Source organism: Homalodisca vitripennis, chromosome 8, assembly GCF_021130785.1.
Source record: "Homalodisca vitripennis isolate AUS2020 chromosome 8, UT_GWSS_2.1, whole genome shotgun sequence".
NCBI lineage: Eukaryota > Metazoa > Arthropoda > Insecta > Hemiptera > Cicadellidae > Homalodisca > Homalodisca vitripennis.
Genome location: NC_060214.1, coordinates 123,728,130 through 123,753,757, shown reverse-complemented (window position 1 = coordinate 123,753,757; position 25,628 = coordinate 123,728,130).

Sequence of the window (25,628 nt, the reverse complement as noted above, 5' to 3'; positions counted from 1 at the left end):
TGTTTTGTTATGTCACACCAACGGGGGACGTCCTGCCGAGGGTATCGTGAATATTCTTAATGGAAGCCTATACCTTGTGATACATAATTTTAAAGGTAATAGCTTACTGAATTGAATGCCACAAACCGCATCTCAAGGGAATTATTCTATCAGAAAATAGAAAATAGAGCATTTTTAGTATTGAAAAATTTACTGATGTTCAACAATGTAATTTTAACATGGTTCTTGCCACAAAATGTGTTACACTAATTTTTTAGCATTTTATTAAAATTTACAATTAAATAAAACAAAAATTTCATTTTAAGCTGGTTCTATTAGCACAAATTTGCCAGAGTTTTTTATTACAGTACAATTATGGAAATACTTATGTTATTGATTTCTTATTACAAATAAAAAATAATGTATGCTGTTAGAAAAGTCTTACAGCAAACGTTTTACCTGCATTTGGTGTCAAAGCAATTGTTCGAACTGTGTTCCTTCTACGGTTTGACAATGAGCCAATCTTGTGTAAAATGATTCGACAGAGTTGCCTAACATTTCTTCAGTTATCAAAGCAATCTCCTCTATAATCCTGTTTCTTAGGTCTTCCAAATTATGAGGCTTTCTTCTATAAACATTGGATTTTAAATGACCCCATAGGAAATAATCGATTGGTGACAAAATCCGGAGATCTTGGAGGCCATTCGATTTCTCCTCTTCGGCCAATCCATTTATGAGGAAACCTTAAATCCAAATACTCTCTTACCTGTCTCCCATAATGGGGTGGAGCACCATCCTGCTGAAAACCATACATTATCAAAGTATTCTCCTGATGCAATTTGAATAGCTGGGATTTATTTCATTTTGGAGCATATTGTAGTAAAGTTCGGCATTTAAATTTCCATTGATGAAAAAGGGTCCAACAATTTTGTTACCTAAAATTCCACACCATACGTTTCAGTTTTTGTGGTTGCTGTGAATGGGACTCAGTAATCCAATGTGGGTTTTCACTAGCCCAGTAACGGCAATTGTGCCTGTTAACATTGCCATTTAGGAAAAAAAGTTGCCTCATCAGAAAATAGTATGTTGGTCAGAAAATCTCTATTGTCATCACATTTGCGCATCACAAGTTCACAAAACTCAACTCTTCTGTCGTAATCATCCTCACTTAACTGTTGGACTAAATGAACTTTAAATGGTTTGTATTTATTAATTTTCAAAATCTTACTCACAGACATAGGGTGCATATCATGTTGCTGTGCAGATTTTCTGAGCGATGTATGTGGGTCTTCAATAAATGTTTGCAAAACATCTAGTGCATGTTCTTCATCTGTTGCAGATTGTATCCTACCCGACTTTGGCCGATTACGTACACTCCCTGTCATTTCAAAACGCTCAATAGTTTTTGATATTGTTGAAACACTTATGGGATTCCTTTTCTGGGAAAGTGTCATTAAACAAATTACAAAACTTCCCGATAAGATCTTTGACGATCGCCAATATCCTCGCATCATCAACAGAGTAATTCGTTCTCTTTCAGACAATTCCATTAAAATGCTCCAAATAAAAACTGAACTACTGTAATTAGATAACTTGTTGACAGCAATGCTTCAGAGACACTGATTAACTCGACAGGAATGATATGACCTTTGTCCATTTGTAATTCCCAAGCTTAGACCTGTCTAGTGAAAGCTCCATGCTCAACAAACTGAAACCTGTAGACCAGATGATTAATAACACAATAATGTTTCTCATAGGCTAGTGACCTTTGTCTCTTTAAACCTTCCTGCTGACTGGAAAACACCAAGTACAGATTCATAAGTAATCAGAGAAAGTGACTCATAAGTTTTATTCATTGTAATAAAAACTGGTAAATTTGTACTAATGAAACCAGCTTAAAAATAAATTGTTTATTTTATTTTAATTGAACATTTAAAAAATGCTAAAAAAATTAGTGTAACACATTTTGTGGCAAGAAACCATGTTAAAATTACATTGTTGAACATCAGTAAATTTTCAATACTAAAAAATGCTCTATTTTCTGATAGAATAATTCCTTTGAGATGCGGTTTGTGGCATTCAATTCAGTAAGCTATTACCTTTAAAAAATTATGTATCACAAGGTATAGGCTTCCATTAAGAATATTCACGATACCCTCGGCAGGACGTCCCCCGTTGGTGTGACATAACAAAACATTGTTCCAAAAAGTAGATGCCCAATCTCTATCACGATTGTAAGAGGTTTCAAATTTTATATTTAAATTATTGAAGGATATATTTGGGTGTTTCCAGACATAATATACACCCTGTATATATATATATAAATATATATATATTAATATTATATATATATATATATATATAATATAAATAACACTGTATAAACATATGAAAATATTATATTTATATTAGTTTATATGGTTTGCTTTGAATGGTGACACTGTACAAACATAATAAAATATTACATGTTATATTAGTTTTATACAACATGGTTTTGAATAGTAACACTGTATGAACAAAAGAAAATATAATATTTTATGTTACGTCATTGCAAATATTATTAGAAAATTTTTGAATACGTGATTAAGTAGAAGATAGGAGCTCACCACATCACGTGTCTCATAACAGTTTCAAGTCAGTAGCTCATTTTACTAAGCAATATTAACATGAGGCAAGCAAAATTTAACACAGTTAATTTGAAAATATTTTATTATACAAGTTTCACAGTTTAACATTAATTTGACGGTAATTCACAAAACCAATGTGAAATGTTTGCTTACACTCAGGTAAATACCCTGGTGTTACATGCCCCACCGTCAAAATGTATTTGGTCATCTTCTATAACCAAAGTTTCATACAAATTTTAAGGTATTTTGGTTGGTTTTCTTCGAGATTTTGTTGTAGACAGACAGTCAGATAAACATACAGGTATAAATAACATTCTGCTAGCCCGTGAAGTAATGATAAGTGATTTACTATTTTCATTTAGAGAGCTAAAATAACTAAGTTAGCGTTACCTCATTACTAGTTTCATGAGCAAAAGTTATAAGCCGCCATCGAGTATCGAAGTTTGCTTCTACATCAACGAGAGTAACAAAGTTCCTTACTTAAGTACTTATAAAGCAGTGACTTTTCATACCTAAATGGCATGTAAACATTTCTATCAATTAAGTCAAACCATAGTCAAGAAATCAACTTAGAATTTAGAATCCTTATTGCTATATAATTCATGATATATATACATATATAGTGTATTGAATTATTCACAATAGAAATGTAAATTAATTGCTTAAAAATTTATTGTTATTCTAGCTAAATTAGGTGTGAAAATTAAATTTCTTTATAATATTGTCTAATAATTGTAATAAAAATGGTATGACGCATTTATTATATTTACGATTTATTACACTGTTATGTTGACTACAATATGTGATTCATATTATATCATTATATACATTTTGTTTGTAAGTTATCTTTCACTTACTCTTACGCATAATTACTGATATTCAATAAAAACCCATCCTTCGAAGATGGAATTTTATTCATGAAATTTAATAGAGTAAGCCAGTATGGCTGTACATTATATCGGTCTAATATCAATTGTGTCATTTCAATAAAGAAATTGCGTAGTAAAATATTTCCGTAATCAAAGAGTGCTGTTGATGATGTTCGGACAAATATTCATGTAGTAAAATAAATTCAAATTATACCATCTGGATCTCAGGCCACAAGTATCTACTTTGCTTTGATCGTAATTGAACCACTTGGATCGTATCTGACTGCAAGAGCTGAACCAATTTACCGCTGATGTATTCTAGCTTCTGAGTGAATATCATCTGGAGAGTAATTTAATATCTTGAAGCTTTCGGCTCACACGTACTAATAGTTACGGAAATATTGTAAAATACTACTTATCTGCTATAGTTCTAAAGAAAAATTAAGTAAAACATATGTAAATAAGCTATATATTTATGTGACAGATTACAAAGAAACATTCATCCTGATTCTACAAAGGTTTTGAGATTGTTTCCTTATATTGGCATTGTGTAAAAACCAAGGAAAATCTGCAGTAACGTTAAAGAATATTTTTTAACAGTGAAACATATATTGTTCATTATTTAAATGTTTACTAAAAATTAGTTGATTATTTAACATTGAAAGTGAAAGAGTTCTTCAATACATATCTATCCCTCAGCAGGTAGTGTAAATGTTGATCGTTAGATGATAATCACTTCTTGTAGTGTCTGTAATCAATTATTACAATCTATGATTGTCGGACACGATTGTTGCCTCTTCACAGCATAAAATATTAATAATGATATAACATTTCTGCTTAAAACTTACTTGCAAACTATACTCAATTATAATAAAGCCAATTGTGTGTATCTTTCCATTAACATTTCAATACATCAAGGTTCATACTTCCATTAGTGGAAAAGTTTGATCGACTCTGCCAAATCCTGTATTTTCAAAGATTTTATCACACCATGTAATTCCTAATGGAAAACTTGTATCCCTTATAACAGCAAATCCATACTAATGCCGAATTTTACTTTATTACCTTGATACTGCAAAGAAAGATAAGTGGCAGCAAATTATAACATTTTGTATTTCATTCACAACTGTCGGAATTGTAAGTATGCTTATAAACTAGCCGAAGCTTTGATGTAACCATAATTTTGATAGTAGTTAATGGAGTAATTTTGCCTATGCAGTATGTAATCTAACAATAATACTAATGGCTAATATAATTCCAGTAGAAATGTTTAGATCGTAAATATGTGTTTCTTGTTATTTTTTTAATTACTTTTCAATGCTTTCTTCGTTTCAATACACAAAAAAACTCAAATAGTTTAGCAATAGCAATTTCAAGTTTTATGCAGTATTAGTTAGAAGGTATAACAGTTGTTATAACTTTCACATATAACTGAGTACGTATGTAGCAATTCTTAAGGTATTGATTGGATAGATCTCAATATACTGATTGTTAAATATTTATTGTACTAAATTACATTGCACTTTTTAACACAATTTCCTGTTAGACCTGCTGTCTGTTTGAACATCGGGTTATTGGTTTCATTGGAAGTGATTTAACACAACTTGCAATGTGCTTCTGGCATTTGATTCTTTTTTTACATTATTTATTCAAAATGTGGTATACTTTCGGTAGATATTTGGTTTTGAATTTACCTACAACAACGAGTCTTTACATTTTTGCGACGTACTCGTTAAAGACTATCTTTTGTAACAAATATAATAGATATTATGTTTTATTTTACTCATTTATTGAAATTTCTCCAACTGGTTTATACCAGTTCTTTCTCATCTCCTTAACATTTCCCACATCCGAAATATCTCAAGATAGTCATTGCGTTGGCGATGGTTTAACTTTATAGCAAAACATTACGGGATATTTTTAGAGTTATAAGTATTTAATAATTTTTCCCAATTAAAAAGATCCATAAATATGAAAGAAAGACACCTGAATTAAATTACTGTTGATAGGTAGAAAGAATGAACAAATATATATTGTAGGACTATAGAAAGAAAGATTTGAGTGTTTACACTTTCTTCAAAATTTACTAAACAAACATAACTGTAAAACCTTTGAAAATTATTAAATGAAAACAAATAATAAAGCAAATTAAATTAATTAGTATTATTAATAAAGTTTTATATATAAGCAAGCCGCTTTAAGTCATCGATCTTTTTATCCCTAAGATAGGTGAGTTAGAGAGAAACATTTAAATTCACATGACACATTGCATGGAGTGTTGGAAGCAGATCTAATTAAAAAGTATGTTTATATTACCAGCCTTCTTTATAGTCTATAAAGAGGTTTTAATTATATTTAATACGCCGTACAAGCATTAAATTATAGAAAAATGTTATGAACGTAAGAATGTTATTATGAAAACATTTGTTATTTAAATCAAACAACGTTAGAATATGCTTATGAATCGAATAACTAAATCGTATACCCATTTCAAGAAATATTTTACATAATATGTAAGAAATAGTATTTTATATAAATTTTAGGCATACAGCCTCTAAATGGAACGAAATAAATTTTAGATTAAGTGGCGAAAGAAATATGTATTTATAAAGATGAAATATACAAATAACATATCTTGAAAACACATTGTTTTATATCACTACCTATTCCAAATAAATAGATCTCTGTTGGTGGGTTTGGCATTTTATGCAAAAATAAATTATCTATAGACTTCACATTTTGAAATAAGCTTCATTTGTATATGAAGAAAAACGAGTTCCATTTTAATACGTTTTACTCAAAGTGGATTTGGATGTGCTTCAGCGAAAATTTTTTCATTTTTTATTTGGATGGGTGATTTTTTAATATTTTTTAATTTTTAATATTATAGATTAAAAAATGATTTCCACGACAAAATATGAGAATAAATACAATTGAAAAATAACTGAGAATAATCCTATAATATTTTAACATGTGACATACTAATATAAGCATTCTAGCTATCACAATAAAATCTACTAAAATTACTCTTCTAATTAATAATGAGCAATATACAATAAATAAGGTACACTATTATATACCATCTACGTGACTGTACAACATAGATATTCTACAGGGTCATTAGCTGATGCTGGACTATCCCAATAAAAACTATAATTACTGAATGCAATATTACAATTAATTGCGTTAACCAAACAAAAATTGTCTTAAATATTGTTATTTTCATGAAGGATTAATAAAGGGTAAGTCTTATACAGAGAGCTAAATGTATACATTTTATAAAGGTCTTATTACTGATCCAATTAAAAAATTTTGAAGAACACAGTAGAATGAAAGAATTATTTGTAAAAATGTCTTAAACTTTCTAAAGACTAATGTACAAGTATTTTGATCTGGGGCTTTATTTTGTTCCGTCAAACATTAAATGGGGTAGTTGCTTGTTTTCTGAAAAATAACATTTAATTTGAACCTTAATCAATTAAAATGGACTTTGAAGTAACAAGTTTAATTTTTTACTCAAGGTGGAGAGGAAGCTCACGTTTATGGTTTGTAACGCTTCCCTGACAGTAACGAAATGTATTCTTTTAAAAATTTGAGCAATTGCTGCAACACATCACTAGTAGAAGGAAAAAAGTTTTTGGGGGCGAATGACTTTGATGTAGACGTTTTCGATTGTCAACCTTGTGAAACCAAATCCATTCTGGCAACAAGAGTTTTGGTTTAAAGTTTTCTAACACTTACCAACAAGGGTGACACACACACAGAGCTAACTGCTATTGACAACGTTGTTTCCAACATTGGCGACTTGCCCATATTTGTCGTACCCATCGCTATTATGCTCAGATCGCCACTGCAGACAGTCATTCACCACTCCGTCTCCAAGGCACTGTAAATATTTTTCCTCTAAACCTAAACTTCAAATTGAAAAATGGGGCTGTCTTACAGAAATACATTGCGCAGATAAATATTTCGATTCTTTGAAAAATTTTCAATTGATTAATATCTTGATTTTTTGCCCCCCCCCCAAAATTCAATATTAAACCAAAGAAAGTAAAACTAAAAATGTCTTCACCAAAACGTCATCTTTAATAATTAAACATGAAAGTTTAATGTGGAGAAAAGTCTTGAAAGTAAAAATGTAAATTATAATATTGTTCAGTTAAAATATATTTTATATTCCTATTATTTTCAGTAAAAAAATTAATTTAACAGTAACTAACTTTGTAAGAAAACCTTATCTTGATATATAATTTATTGTTAAATTACATTGTTATAAGACGAAAATAACAAGAACGAAAGAGGTATGTTAAAGGTTCAAAACACCTGGATAACTGAAGGTATTTTGGTGCCCATGAAACATTTGAAAACGTATTGGAGATAGTTGAAATTAACAAAAAACCTACAATTTAAAGTTTTTTACAATTCATATAAAAAGAAATACAGACAAGTCCTAAAGGCTGCAAAAAGCTATAAATACATAACAAATTAAAATATTATGAAATTTTTTCAGCATTGACGATTATTAACAACTCAAAGGCGTGTGTTTAAAGTTCACAAGTTATTGAATTGGAGATGTATAGGCCTCTCGCTCGTACCCTGGTAATTGAATCTGAGGGAAAAAACATTGAATGTCAACTCTATGTCTATATGGATTTAGGAAAAATGCCACAATAGCATCGTGTCCCCTCTTAACAGTCTATTAATTTTTCATAAGAAAGCAGGCATCTTTCAAAATTCTCTCAAGTTTGCAAAATTGAGTTTGCGAATATCCTATTATCAAAAAAGGAGATTCACAAGAACCAAACAATTATAGGCAATTCTTAATCCAGGCATGCTTGGTAAAGTTTTCTGAAAACCTTTCATGCCCAGGATGCAAAATCTTTTCATAAATAAAAAAAGTGACCAAAGTTTGTATTCCAAAAAGGAAAATCATCTGTTGACGAAACCATCCACTTAGTGGAAATTATTGTGAGAAACTGGGATAAGCACAATGTGGCATTAAGTGTCTTTCTATGCTTATCCAAGGCTTTCCATTGTGTAGATCATAATATTCTATGAAATTCCGAAAAAATATTAATAAAAAGTAAGACGCTTTTTAGTGTCGAACGTGTTCTACTCGGTGGATGAATTCATGGGCTGCACACCGAAGGAGGCATCGGCTGGAGATTTTATATCATTCTCTCTCCCTGCTCTACTAAAAATTAAAATAAATTTTGCTGACTTCTACTTTACTAATTTATTATTTAAACACTTAAAAAAATTTAAAACCCATCATTTGTTGTTTATTTTGTACACAGGCGCTGTAATTTCAAATGTAAATTTAAGAAATTAAAGCGTGCTAAGCAATACACGTTGTCCTACAGCAATAGAGAAATGTTATTATTATTAATATCTTCTAGATAGCAATATTAAAAAACAATATAATCATTGTTTTTTCAGTTCAATTCTAAAGTTGATCAGTTACTTGTTTATTACTGAAAGGTTTATGTATTAATATTTTATAACTCAATACGTTAGATATACAAAGTAAAAAGTTATAGATAAGACGCTAAAGCACAGTAAACATTTTTATGTATTATTTCCTTCAAATGCCTTATGGTTCCTACTCTTATACTTCGTTAGTTATTTTTGTTTTTAAGTTTTCAGAACTCAGTCACCTGCGAAGCTGAAATTCGGTTTAATTTAGGCCACAATCCAATGTTTAATGTACCTTGATAATTTAACAAAATCATATTTTGTTTTGAGCTTTTCAGCAAGCGATCGCAGTAATGTAACGTTTTATTTTCAACATCAAGACAGTTTAAAAGAGCCAGTTTATCAGTTAATTATTTACTAAACTTTAGCAACTCATAAAATTAAAATGTTACTTTAAGATTATCCTGCTTTTTATATATAAATAACATTCACACACAGGTATATACAGTAGAATACATATAGTATAATTACTTATATTAAGAAAATAAGCAACCATTCATAATAATTTGTATTTCATGACACGTTTTTCTGCAATTATTTTCTTAATATATTTAATTTAGTATCCTATATAGTGAATTTAAACAGTAATTACAAATGTAAGTACAATACTACATAATATTCAAATAATTAATTTTAAAGGGAATGGGACACTGTTTTAACAAAACAGACTATAAACTTTACAATAGCTTTGCTTACTACCATAGTATTTTAAGTGTTTTAATTGACGTTACATAATAATTTATAAACAATACCACATATAAATAAATATTTATTATGACACTTTTATTTAGATTGCATAAATAGTCGTTAAAATAACAATATCTGTATTTTAGAAACTGCTTTAGTAATAAACGGAAATTTTAGCAAGAACTAAAACGAAAGACGAGTTAACATTCTATAAAATTATGCATGATCTTTTAAATATAAATATAAAAATCGGAAAACAAACGATTCAGATTCAGGCGCTGTAACGATAATTTAAATATTATTAGATAGATGTTTAAGTATTATTGCCGCCTCTCTCTAAATCCTTTTCTTCTTTCAGCACTTTTAATAAATTTATTCATAATTAGGTTTCCTTTCATTAAATAAGAATAATGAAAACTGTAACAAACTTTACAGTTACATTCTTGATTTACATGCACCTTGTATTAAAATAAAATGGATATTAATATTCAATTTAAAAACTCCGTGTTCACGGAGTTTCAGTTATCTTAATTATATTTTTAAGTATAATAAAGGTAAGGAGTAGTGTTAGAAAAGTTTCAAAATTATAATATTAGGTTTCTAAATGGTAGCCTTATATCGTTTTCCAACCGTAATAACTATAAAACGGGAGATTGAATGTGAAATTTCTAAAGGAAAGTGAAATATTATTGATTTTTTTTAGAAAACATGCAAATATTACTTATATAATAAATAATAATCGATTGGTAAAGCTTTAAGTAAGCACGACCCCTCACACAAATTATTCTAATTGAGGTGTTAATATTTACCTTCTGATTAATAATCATCAGCATAATACATTAATACAATTTGAAATGTTATTTTACCAAATTTATACTTAAAACTGAGTTTTATTTCTTTATATAACGTGTCTATAGTTAATTTCTATAAACCAATTACAACCTTTTTGTTTTAGTATAAGAGCGATCAAGTGAGTTGTAAACTAATAACCCTTTATTTTAACAATGCACAAGTTCCAATGGAATCCAATAATTATACTCAGTATAAATTAATAGCAATTTTAATTGTAATCAACACCAATAATAGAGCAACGCCAAGCTATTTTTTTACTTTTAATTTATTCTCACTATTTCTTATTTATAAGCCATCCAATGTTTACATGTCCAGCCTTAAAATTAACAATCAATCAAATCATTTAATTATTGTGTCCTTCAAGTTCTCAGTGCTAATACTTTCAACACAAGTTATTTTACCAAATTTATACTTAAAACTGAGTTTTATTTCTTTATGTTAAAAATTATATAACATAAAAGATGGAATTAATTTTGTTCAGTATTTAAAAGATGAGATTATGTCTATATTTTGTGGTATATCCTAGTCTAATACTATAAATGCAAAAGTGCCTTAGTTTTGATTTTACGCGTAAACTATTCAACCGATAGGAACTAATATTTTTCATGGATATTCTTAAGGTTTGTAGGATGAATAAAGGCCTATTATTGTTTTTATAATCCCTCCGGGCTACACCCCACTGGTCTTTAAATAGCGCAAATGTTCCATCTTTGTCTTTTGAGTACTGTAATATTAATTAAAACAACATGTCTAATAAATCGAATTTTCTGTGTAAATATTGTATAATGACAGCTCGATCGCGTGTTTAGTCAATTTAACTACTATTTTCAGTTTTTTATTTTTATAAAATGAAAGCAAAACACAATTAACATGTTTTTTATTTCAACATGGTGAAATCAAGGCTAACCAATAACTTTATTCTGTATTTTACCTCCATTAACTAAATATAGATATATACATGTAAGGTTTTAAATTTAGTTTCCTTAGACATTGTGGGACGGCATATTTACAGCATCTTATGGTACAGAAACTGAAGGGCTGAGCATTAGCATGACTAATGAGTATGCTCAATGACTACTATTTGAGAGCGCAGTGAGGCCGTTTTTATAGCAAGGTGAATCACAAAGTAATACAACAGAACTAAAAGCGGTTTTCATAATAAACATTTGTTAAGCGGACATCGCATCCATTTCTAACTGAGTTGGTATACGATACTGATTAGGTATATAAATACTGATATAATTCCTTGACTGGACCAAAGACATATGATCTAGTATGATATAGCGAACATAGGTTGGGAAGCAAGGACATATACTTTATTGTATCATGTATCATCTTTACATAAGGATAACAACTGTCATATTTAAGTATCAAAATGCGTCAGTATTAATGACGTTGATTTAAATTTTTTAAATTGTTTATAATAATATCTACATTAATAAAATTCATAAAACTGCACAGTTTTAATTAAAAATAATTAAAATATTATATATATAGTATATTATATATACTGTATATGTAATCTCGAGATAAAATAGCAAACTCTAATTTTGAACTGGGAATTTATTTAATAAAGAATAGAACAAGAAGTGCAAAATTTAATAAAAAAACTACTCACAATTTTATTTAAACTCTGGTCATCTTTATTTATAAAAACCGAAAAATAGTTTCCTTTTGCATGATAAAAGACTAATTCCATTTTTAAATTTCATTAGCCCCTACCATATTACGTCACAAGTGGTTTCACTAGGTAGGTTATGAACTTTGACTTTGGAATTCCTCTAAGTTAGTATAAAATAGTCAATTGTTACTGGAGTCGTGGAAGCTATCCCAATAACAAAAATTGAATCTTGCATAGAAGTTGCGAGATAAGTCTCGGGAATGTGCTAATATTTTATATTATACTTCCAGGCAATTCAAATTACTGTAAATTTGTATGCTCGTTAAATTATGCAAAACTATTATTGTAACAATATTTCTATTAACTTATTAACTTAAATATAATTTCTATATTTAGTCTTAAGTATTTCAATGTTAAGAACGTCGCCTTGTTCGAAAATTAATTCTGTTGGCATTTTATCTACTAATATATTTCCATAACGTTTCTAGATTTTAATAATGTATTGTATAGAAAATACAATATTTATTATTGATTCTCCCTCTTCCACAATCTAAAGGAAAGTACGAAAATTTGATGAAGTAAATAAACAGCATATTGTTCATTTACTATTACTGCTAAGACGTAGCACGACCGCTTGGAAAAAACGCTTAACAGTTACCCGTTAAACATGAGCTATAAATATCAAAATATTATAGTCACAAACACAAGTCCAAGTATTTGTACATTCTCGTGAAGTTTCCTACTTATTCTAGATCTCGCATAGTATTTGTCTTGACTAAAAATCTCTGACACAGATCCTGATTAGACAATATTGTCCTGCCAGAACCTCAAAAGCGTTAATTTATACGGGTACAATCAGTGTGTGAGATGTATGCACGATTAGTTGGCAGACCTGCCGTAGTACAAATACCTGTCCTGGACTGTACGGTCCATTGTTAGTTACCTCATATAGTCTAACCTTCAGAGTATATACCTTTTATATTTAAGAGAAATATTTAAACAAACATTAGACGTAATTGCTTATCTTGGGCATACTGTAGTATTAGGGCCTGTCTAATTATCTCTGACACAGAACCTGATTAGGCAATATTGTCCTGCCAGAACCTCAAAAGCGTTAATTATTACGGGTACAATCAGTGTGTGAGATGTATGCACGATAGTTGGCAGACCTGCCGTAGTACAAATACCTGTCCTGACTGTACGGTCCATTGTTAATTACCTCATATAGTCTAACCTTCAGAGTATATACCTTTTATATTTAGTAGAAATATTTAAACAAACATTAGACGTAATTGCTTATCTTGGGCATACTGTAGTATTAGGGCCTGTCTAATTATCTTTGACACAGAACCTGATTAGACAATATTTTCCTGCCAGAACCTCAAAAGCGTTAATTATACGGGTACAATCAGTGTGTGAGATGTATGCACGATAGTTGGCAGGACCTGCCGTAGTACAAATACCTGTCCTGACTGTACGGTCCATTGTTAATTACCTCATATAGTCTAACCTTCAGAGTATATACCTTTTATATTTAAGAGAAATATTTAAACAAACATTAGACGTAATTGCTTATCTTGGGCATACTGTAGTATTAGGGCCTGTCTATTTATCTCTGACACAGAACCTGATTAGACAATATTGTCCTGCCAGAACCTCAAAGCGTTAATTATACGGGTACAATCAGTGTGTGAGATGTATGCACGATAGTTGGCAGACCTGCCGTAGTACAAATACCTGTCTGACTGTACGGTCCATTGTTAATTACCTCATATAGTCTAACCTTCAGAGTTATATACCTTTTATATTTAAGAGAAATATTTAAACAAACATTAGACGTAATTGCTTATCTTGGGCATACTGTAGTATTTTATTTATTTATTTATTTATTTATTTATTTCAACGGTTCCACCATTTTTACAAATGTAATTCAACAAATCAAGTACTTAGCAATCAAGATGACAAATCATAATCAATATACACAGTCTTATGTAAGCTCTAACTTGAACAACATAGGCAATAACAGAGTGATATACTATAAATATAAATAACAAAAACAACAATAAATAACAAGGAATAATAACAATACAGTAACAGCAAACGATAAATAATAAATAGTTGACCAATGCTATAACATTAATAAAATTTAGAAACTCAACAATTATACTATCAATAATTAATACAATCGTAGCTGTTAGTTACTGTAAGTGGATCTGTTTAAGCATGTGTTAGGTGTTTACATTTAATTAATTTGTTTTTTCAGGGGTGTATTTTGAATCGTGAAAAAAAGTCGATGTGCGCTGCCTCGCTACCAGTTTTAGAAGTCTGCATATTCCATGGTTTGATGCATAATATGTGGGCCTAAATCTTCTGCAGAAAAGTGTCTTAGAGCGGGTACCTCTTGGTTATAGAGAAGTCTATATCCAACACTAGATGAGGGCAGTCGAGGAAGCCGTTCACCAGCCTGTACAGGAATAAAATATCAATATATTTTCTTCTTTCCTGGAGAGGTTGCAGTCCATATAGCATCTCAATCTCAGCGACGGGGGTTGCAAGATAATTATATCCCAGTTTGACTCCAAGAAGTCTTAAGCAACGCACCTGTACTCTGTTCAGCAGCACAATGTGGCCTGCTTGATATGGAGACCAAACAACGGAACAGTACTCCAACAAAGGACGCACAAGAGTCTTATTGAGGATAGCCAATGTAGAGGGGGATCTGAAGTCTTTTGCAAGTTCGGGCAATAAACCAAGCATAGAAGAGGCCTTATTTGTAACATGCATTATGTGTTCGTAAGGGCTTAGGGAGGGTGTCATAATAACTCCGAGGTCCCTGACTCTGTCTACTATCTTAAGAGGGGATCCATTTAGAGAATAGTCAAAAGGGCTGGCTGTGTTGCTTCGAGTGTAGCTGATGACAAGACACTTGGCTATATTAAGCTCCATAGCATTTACTCTGCACCAGTTACTTATCCTGTTAAGGGAATGTTGGAGTTCCTCTTGGTCATGAGGAGATGTAACCCTGCTGAAAACCTTAATATCATCAGCAAACAGAAGAAACTTCGATGATATTGCACTAGAATTATCATTGATAAACAGGTTAAAAAGCAGTGGGCCCAGATGAGATTCCCTGTGGTACACCTGAGGGGACAGAGAATGGCAAGGGACGTACCTCCATCGTACTTGACTATAAGAGTACGTTCCCGCAAATAGCTACTCATCCAACGAAGCAGAGGTCCCCAAATGCCATAGCCTTCAAGCTTTGATATAAGTAGACTGTGATTAATCTTATCAAATGCTTTGCTAAAATCTAGATATATGCAATCTACCTGTGAGGAATTTGCAAAAGCTGACATTATATATTCCTGAAACATCAGTAGATTGGTTGTGGTAGAGCGGCCCTTCAAGAAGCCATGTTGCTCCAAACAGATGCGACTCTTGAGTTGAGAATATATATTGTTCAAGATGATACTTTCAAAACACCTTAGCGAGAGCAGACTGTATCACAATGGGTCTATAGTCTCTTATGTTCCCTCTATCTCCAGACTTAAATATTGGGATTACATAGCTCTGCTTCAAGTTTGATGGAAAAAGACTCAGAAGCAAGTAGAGGCCTGAAGAGAATTGTTAAATGAACTGCAAGTATTGGAGCACACACTGTTTTAGAACTCGTGGTGGTATATCATCCGGCCCAGCACTCTTCCTGGCATCCAGTGATTCGAGGGTCTGTTGGACATCCAAGGTTGATATTGAACAGCTGGATAATGTTTGGTTCCAACCATAATCAAATCTAGGAATAGGAACTGTAGTATCACTAAATACTGAAGAAAAATACCGAGCAAACAAATCACACTTGCTAGTAGGATCAGTAGCTTCCTTTTTTGTCTAAAGTCATGTGTGTCGGAACGTTAGGAGAACTTTTAAGGCTACCAACATGAGACCAAAAGGACTTAATATCTCTAGGAATACCATTTTCAACCTTACCGATGAATTCTGAATACCACGCCCTGTTAGTATTAGGGCCTGTCTAATTATCTCTGACACAGAACCTGATTAGACAATATTGTCCTGCCAGAACCTCAAAAGCGTTAATTATACGGGTACAATCAGTGTGTGAGATGTATACATGATAGTTGGCAGACCTGCCGTAGTACAAATACCTGTCCTGACTGTACGGTCCATTGTTAATTACCTCATATAGTCTAACCTTCAGAGTATATACCTTTTTATATTTAGTAGAAAATATTTAAACAAAAACATTAGACGTAATTGCTTATCTTGGGCATACTGTAGTATTAGGGCCTGTCTAATTATCTCTGACACAGAACCTAGGTAGACAATATTGTCCTGCCAGAACCTCAAAAGCGTTAATTATACCGGTGCAATCAGTGTGTGAGATGTTGGCAGACCTGACGCTGCCGTGTTGCAAACACCTGTCCTGATTGTATGAATTTATTGGATGAATGTCTATTGTTAATCATATCCTATACTGTGTCCTCTAGTGTTTGATGCTTTAAAATTTTTTGCAAAGTGGTTTTTCTTTAGTTTAACACAGAATCTAAATCAGTGAATTCTGTATTCTATAGGAGTAATTAAATGCATGGAATTCCAGGGATATTCTGCAACTGTAGAACATAAAATATAAACATTTGTTAAAAACTAATAACACCTAAATTTAGGTGCATTGATGTGGATTCTTAAATAATGTATATAATACGTTACAAATTTGTGGTTAAATATTAAATTTTATATATTTTAAATTTTGTTTTTAATGATTAGCTTGATAATGAGGTTTTGAAAAAATGTCTTTCCCAGCATCCAGTGTTCTCTAGCTTGTCAAGGCCCAAAAGCCTCTAGACCGCGATCAAACAACCCCTGCCAGTTTTCTTATGTTTAAAAGGTATTTTTACCGACCATCTTTTTTAGGCAGCAAAAACGTCATAAAAATTTGAAGGGCTGTTTATAATGTTCTATTTGATCGACATTATATACTTAAATTATTCCAGAAAGACAATCTGGGTTATTGACAGGGTTACTTATGGACGTTATTTCAAACTTCATGGACTTAAAAAAACATAATTGAAAACTTTCCGGAAAAAAAAAATCCTTGCCTAAATATATTACAAACAAAATTTCATGATAGGTATGTTGTTTGACACCTGTAACCTTAGCAGTCTATCGAAGTGCCGTCACTTTTGTAGACACCATCGTACTTTCGACATCCAACAGTATAATATAGTTGCTCTTTAGTCGAAATCCACCCTCTTTTATATAAAGCTGCATCTAAAGAGTGAAATGTCTATCATTAAGACTTGTTTTTAAACTTTACATCACATGTAATGAGGCTGAAAATAAATATTAAATTAATATAAAAACAAGAAAAATCTTTGTTCTTTCATCATCAAATATATATATTAAGTGAACTTTCTTTAAATAATTTTGAAATGTCTTGGACGACAGTTAAAAAAAGGATACACATCCTCCATTATCTACCACCAATCGTTGTCAATGCTTAGACAGATAATAACACTGGATGTAACAAGGAAGAATGGAGTTGAAAATAGTTGAATGATTATGGTAACCAACCAAAGTGGGTTACCTAAGGGACGTAACAAAGTCACTAAACCGTGAATGTAGGGCACCGGCATAATGACGTCATCTGCTCTATTTCTTTCCGGTCATTTCCGATTTAGTGGTTATTCAGGTGCATTTAATAGTTTGCACGTTTTGCTAGATTTGTGTATGTCTCCCTCTAATAAAATCTAGTTGAATTTATGTTATAGTCTACTTGGACTTTTGAAATTCGTAATTAGACCAACGTGCACAAAGAAATGCATTGTTCAATAACTTTGTATTTATAATTACTCGTAATAGATGTCATATGATTATACAAAGCGGATTTATGTGATACTAGCAGTTAGCACTATATCGCACGTAATTTCGATGGGTTTGCACAAGTGAGAGCATTTCTGGTTCTAGTGAATTATACTTTTAACGTTAATTTTATGTCCGACGTAGCAAGTTTGCCTTGATCAAGAACATATGTCAAAAGGTGTTTATTTCTGGTCATTGTCCTACGATCGAGAAAATATATGTTTGATGAAATTAGACCTCACAGATATATATATATATTGAATATATATATATATATATATATATATATATATATATATATATATATATATATATATTAAATTGAATAATATTTAACTTACAAAAACAAAACAACAACGATAAAAAAGAAAATAAAAGCAAAACAAAATTATATAATTCAATTACGTAGGTTATTTACCTTTACAGAGTTTTCAAACTTTTTATTTGTTTTTAAATATTTTTAGCCAGTTGGACTGTTTATTATCCATCACCGATTTGTAAGAGGGAGTATGTAAAAAAATGTCAGACTGTTTAACCCTAAAGCATAAACAATCAGTTAACATTTCCGTTACAGTAAATAACCCGTTTCTACTTTTATAATACCTTCACCCTTCCTTAACTATGTCCGCGCCATTAACCCAGGCCAGGTAATACAAAAGGCTTCCTAATGGCCCTTGACCTTTGATTAACTTCCCTCCTAACAATTTGAAGCAACTTTCGGATAGTGTTTTCTACATTTGACCGTAAACAGCGTTGTTATTAGTTGTTATCAAGTGACGTTTAGCTGGTTTGGTTTATAATTTATAACTCTTTCGTTCGTTTTTTATAGTTTAAAAATTAAATTAATTGATTAAATGTAATAATTTCTGAAAAGAGTGGACAAAATCCTGAACTAGTCCTGAGCTATGTACTTATATTATGTACTATGTACTATGTTACATATTTTTTTTCAAATTGAATATTAATAGTAAGTATATATAGAAATTATTTAAATTATTGGTAATAATTTGGTTCTGAGCCATTTATACACAAGCTCTTAGTGTATAATAATATACCGAGGTTTTAGGCCGAATAACTTCACAGTTCGATTAACGATTTTGACTTTCGGATACTTTCTAAATTACAGTTGAGCTAGTAGAGTAATGAAACGACGCTCAGCCAAATTACATGGTTGAAAACACACGAACATATAATTCATTCATGACTATAATAATAGTAAGTTTTATGAAACATTTCATTTTTTTCCTCTGATTCATATCTGTATTTCATTATTAATAATAGTCGAAACACCAAGTTACCATATCATGTTGAATGTGTTGTGATTATTAAGTTACATGCATTATTATGTCACATATTAAAATGAGTCTAATGCACTGATTTTGTTCACAAATTTATTCACTACTCCACTCTTTCTTTTATATCATTGTTACCCATAATAACCATAAAAGGTTATACCTGCGCCTAAAAGTTTTTAAAATAATGGAGTGAAATGCACCTAGAGTTCCTCATTTAGAAATTAAGCTACACTTACAATTTCAAGTCTATTGGTTTGTTCGTTTTCGAGATATTGTGTGAAAAGATACACAGAGACAAAACTGAAATTTTTCCAATCCCCTGAGGGATAGACTTCGCTAACGCTCAAATAATAAAAAAATTAACTAGTGATCTTTATCTCATTGAAATTAAGTAATATTAGCCCGTTACTTGTAGAATAGAACATTTTCTGCAAATGCATAACCAAGCAAACAAATAAGGGCCAGATTTCATAGCAATTACAGGTGTAGCTAAAGTACTTGAGATTGAATCAGAATAGATGTTGGATTAATTTGAATGTTGAGTCTAGTTACAGTTCATCTTACTTTTAATGCAGCGTCTTGCATCTAATGCTGATGCAGACTTAATTCATAACATTTGGAGCCATGTTTGTCTGAAGGGTTAAAAGTCGACGACGAAGGAGCTCAAGATCGGTTGCTCCACCTTGCTTAGAGATCATGCACCTGTGATGTTCATATAATTAAGAGGTTTAGATAGAACAATGGAACTTATATATTTGTACCATGGTTGATAACGTGTAAAGTTTTACCTTGACCTTTTTCGTAATTTTTATTAATCGCTTATACTGCATTAAAAATTAAATTTGTGTACAAAGTTTTAAGGTAACGCTGTAGCTTTGTAATTTACTGGGTTGCGGTAAAACTGTAACCGGAAGTAAGAGGCATTGTCGGAGTTTGTGAGAGCCAAAAAAGTTTTACCTGCATTGCGTGAATAATGAGGGTATACAGTCTAATAAATCACATAATGATAAAATAGACACAAATAGGGTTTATAACTGTTCAATGTTTTTTCTTTCAATTTATATTCTTATTTTGAAGATGTATTTTACAGAATTATTGAAAACGTCTGACTTGAATTAATATTTAAAAGAAGGAATATATTCATAATTAAAATAATAGACATTATAACTACGTGCACATTGAGGGGCACGTTACCAATATCGTTTCTGTGTTTATACCTTTGTCTCACTGTCTGTATATCTGGTTATATGTTTGTCTTTCCTCAAAATATCTAGATTAAGGTCTTCTAGACTTTAATTTTACTTAAATCTTAATTTCTATCACCAACATAAAATTCTGTGATAGTGTATGTAATTGTATTTGTCTGAGCATAACACGAGTGTTCCCAAACATACAGTTTAATGCGGTTATATGTACGTCGGGTTTTAGATAAAACTCATTGCAATAAGAAAATAAATGAATTAATAAATTTGTTACTACATTGAGTACAGTCATATAAGTTTTAAAACGTATACATAGTTACACATATATGTTAGTGAAATGAGTTTTACAAGTGGAGTTTTATATGCAACATCAGCAAAACCCGATGCTAGACGTTTGTGGAATATTCCTTGAAGGATATCTTTTCTTTAAAATATTAAATATATGTCTGTTCTGCTTGTTTGTCGAATTTTATTAAGCACTTAACATTTTTCTAGCCGATACATCTCTAAATATTAATTGCTTTGCCAACGTTTCTGCCCGTTAATTCTGATGTTAGGAATGCATATTTTTCAGATATAATTGTCATTTTATTAATCTGCTTATCAGTCTACAAAAATCCTAATTTATTTCACATTTTTAGTTCTTATTTGTTTGTTGTTCAGAGAAGATAATATTTGGTTTCGATTCTTCCTGTTCCGCAATCAAAAATAAACTACTGATGTTTGGTAAAGTAAATGAATAACATATTTCTTGACCGTTGTGTTTTAGACAGATGTGGATATAAAATGAATTCCCATTATGTTACTAGAATTTTTTACATAATAATATGTTTCATAATAAAATGTGTTACACAAATGAGTCCGTATACACATACAAATCAAAGTACCCACAAGCACAGGAACAAGTATTGAAATAACTACTGGCCATAGCTTGCTTATCGTGAGTCTACTACAATATTAGGACCTTCCTTAATATCTCTGACACAGAATCTGGTTAGACAGCACTGTCCTGGCAAAACCACCAAAGCGTTAATTATACCGGTTCAATCAGTGTGTTGAGATGTTTGCCTGGCAGTGTTGGCAGACCTGACGCTGCGGTACGCAAACACCTGTCCTGATTGTACGGTCCATTGTTAATTACCTTCTCTACTGTATCCACTGGAGTAAATGTACCTGGATTCTATTAGAGTATATTTAAATTTATAGTACTTTACTGCTTGTACAGAACATAAATTATTGCCTATACTTATCAAATAACAATACCTAAATTTACATACATAGATCTGGGCTCATAAATAGATTAAATAATATTTTATAATAGTGACTATTACAAAATTAGTTGTCTATGACGAAATTTTACCCTTATGCTTAAATAATTTACATAAAATGTTATCTGGAAAGGTGTGTCTAGGGTTGCATGCAAACTTTTATAATTTATTCATGCGTAACTATGTCACATATGAAGTTATTACATAACTGTACTCAGTTTGTTTACAAATTTATTTACTCAGAGATTTTTGTTGCAATCCAACTTACGCATAATTTCTATACAATATCGTTCGCTAAAGTTTTGCCAAATACCACGGCAATATCATGGAACTATCGATGTTACCGACGAAACTTCATGCTAAATTCCGAGTCATTTAGTTTTAGACGTTGTGCGGGCACAAACGGAAAGATTAATTTTCCAGTTTCGTTACATATGGGATTTGCTGATGCTAAGCGCTATAATCCTGGATGAGAAACGGAAATTGTCTAGAATCAAATGTGGATGTCCCCCCCCCCATCCTAATGGTCAATTATAGAACGAAACATACCTCGAAAACAACTTCCCAAAAGTTATCACAGAAAGGTTTTGAGATAGAGCGTTATTTGGAACTCTGAAAACTTTCTGTTAGCCTGAAAGTCTATAGTTCAAAGAATGTCTATACTTTTTCAGACCACGTGACATTGCTTTTACGGTATCCTAAATTCTTTCGGTCAAGTACTTTTTTGATAATTATATATTTATAGTACAGTAAGAAAACATTCACTGTGCACAGAGTTTTTCCTTTTCAAAGTGCTATAGAAAGTAGAATAAAATTTGCTTCTTAACATATATTTTATATCAACTAATATTATCTTTAATTGGTTTAGAAATGAGGTTAGATAGGTATTAAAAAAAAGAAACACATCCCTCCAGACAAAATATTTTAGACAATAAAAGAATAACACAAAACGTAACATTTTCAGGAAGAATAAATGACAAAATAGTACTTTATAATGCAACGCAGGAATGAAATATAAGAAATACGGTGATCCCAAATTTATATAATTTGATTAAAATCTATATATTGAGCATAACTATTTGTATTCATTCTAACAGTCCATGAGTGTAATAAAAATAATGAACATTATTTAACATCTACTTACAATTTCTGATCTGAAATTTTTATAAAATACTAGTGTTGTGAGTGTTCGTCTGGTTTTCAAAACCAACCAACGAATTGTGGGTGTTGTAATAAGGAACTCCACCAAGCCACTAAACCGCGTATGTGGGACACCTGCATTGTGACGCCACTTGTTCCACTTCCCTCCAGACATTTGTGTTTTAGTGGTTGTGAAGGTTTATTTGATACTGCATTTATTACTACATTTTTAAACTATCGTCGCATCAAACCGTAATTGGACGTATTTAATTTTCAAATTGGACTCTTGAAGTAATCAAGCATACTTGTGCACGAAGAAGTAAACTGATATTTAAGCTTGCAATTATAACAGGCAGAAGGGATGGTCTCATAGAGGAAGAATGTACGTGATAGTTTATGAGATATAATTCTATTTTGTCTTTAAATTAGGCTCAATCCATTTTATTATAACATACTTGAGACATTTGTGTAAAATTGGTCTTTCAAGTACGTTCCTTCCCGAGTGTTTAGTTCTCTATTTTAAGTGAGAGTATCAAATAAGTATATCAACATCCTGTTCACTTTTATTTATATCCTATCGTCAAGCATTTCAATCAAGGATATTTCTTTGAAAAGAATTGATTTTATTAGATTAAACCGTATGGAATATTCTTAAAATGTTTTACTATAAAATAGTAAAATATGCAATAAATGTCATTTAATATTTTCAGTTTGAAGCAACACTTTTACAACGTGTTTTGACAAATATAAGATAACAAACGAAACCATTCTATCCAAGTGAATAAAATTAAATCGCTGTAATAGATATTAACCTGTAACTTTACATAATACACATTATGGATGGTATTATAGAAGTCTTTGAAAGTATTCGTTAGCTGCCAGCACGGCACTTCTTCAATAACAGTATTCTGGATTATAATATATTGACTCAATATATGTCAGTCAACATGTTCCATTACAGAAACTCTACATTTCTTATGTACTCTACGGATTTAGCAAGTATAAATTTGCTTAGTTTAGTTTCTATAGTTAAATTGTTTTTATATATATTTTATTATTGTAACAATACAAAACTCTAAACAGATTTTAAAAGCAACAAAATATTAACTGAATTATTTGTATGAATAAAAAGTTTTAAATTGCAAAAGTTGATATCTAAAGAGGCTACATTAAAATGTGTATACCGTTTACTTATATAGAACTGCTTTATTGTAATGAGTCCCTAACGTACAAAATGATATTTTAATTTCAACTGCATAATGGAATTTTGTTATCCTTCTTATTGTGCGCCATGCCGAATCGGTATGAAGCAGATGATAATACAATTCTCATCAGTTCAACCACAAGCAGGAATTATTATACTTTACAAATAAAGTACAACAGAAATAGTTGTAATATTCTTTTTGAATTAAACATTTACAATGTATATGAGACGAAACATTTTTTGCGACATTTGCTTTCTAATTTAAAGTTACATATTTTTTAGCAAAAATGTTTATTGCCAAATTGACTTGTCTGAAATTTGTCCTACATATTGCCTGAGCGTCAGCGAAGCCTATTACCTGAGGGGATAGAAATCTAAAATTTTGGTCTCTCTGACTGTCCAGAAAGATATCTCCAGAAAATACTGAACTACAGACTGGACGTTTTTGCAGGAATCTTTCTTTTAAAATGGACCACATCAAGTTCAGTAACAGTTATGTCACTCCATGGGATTTGACTGAGTTTTATCAAACTACGAATATCTGCCATTTTGAATCATTTTGTTAACGAACTCAACGAAGCCATAAATATATGTACCAAGGTTAGTCTGCATCTATTATGAACCATTTTAGTAATTTTATTCACAGTTAACCCCGCAATGTTGAATACTAATTAAAACTTTATACGCCCTATCACTGGAAACATTATGAGACAACAAAAATTACTGTAAATGACCTGAGAATAAAAAATACACTTTTTACACTTTAAAACACTTCTTTGTTTAGCGAAATAGTAACACTTAATAGCTGATGTATAACTATTTCTTTTCCAAACTTGAAAGTTCACCATGGCTTTGCTGACAAGTTCAATCCTTGTTGATAAAGCTGTTTCTAATGATCTATTATATTTACAATACGTATTATTTTGGGACTATGTTGGGATTAATTTGTGTTAAAACGTAAGCTATAATGCGTTACCCTCCAGGGATCACTTCTTGCTGGTGTATACCTTCCAGTTGAACCTAAACTTTACACAGCAAAACCCGATGTGTCATTTAAATCTGGGCAACCTTATGGATGTCCAGAAGTGGCACATTACTAACAGCAAATGTCGAAATTCTGGGGAGCAAGCTTAATTCGGTACGTCTAGTCTACTGCGGGAGATGACTGGTGGTGTTGGTTTCCTAAGTATCAGAGGTTCTTGTTAGCCTCAAAAAGGGTGTGCCACCCACAGTCGGCTTTGAATGGAGATGCTGGTTCAGAGCTGGTCTCCCCTTCTTCCGGGGGGACATAACTTTGTGATTAGTGCCCTAATTCTTCCTTCGTGGATCTCGATAGGAGGCAGCCTACCCCGTAATCTTACCATACCCTGTCTGTCACTCCGGAACCAGCGCTAAGGTTCTTATAGGACTAAGTGCAATTTATAAGCTTCTTGACCTAAGAGAGAAAAAATTATAATGAGAATGGCCAGCATTTTTAATGTTTTATTGGTTGAGACTGATTAACGATCTCATCCAACCTGTATGCATGTACTGCC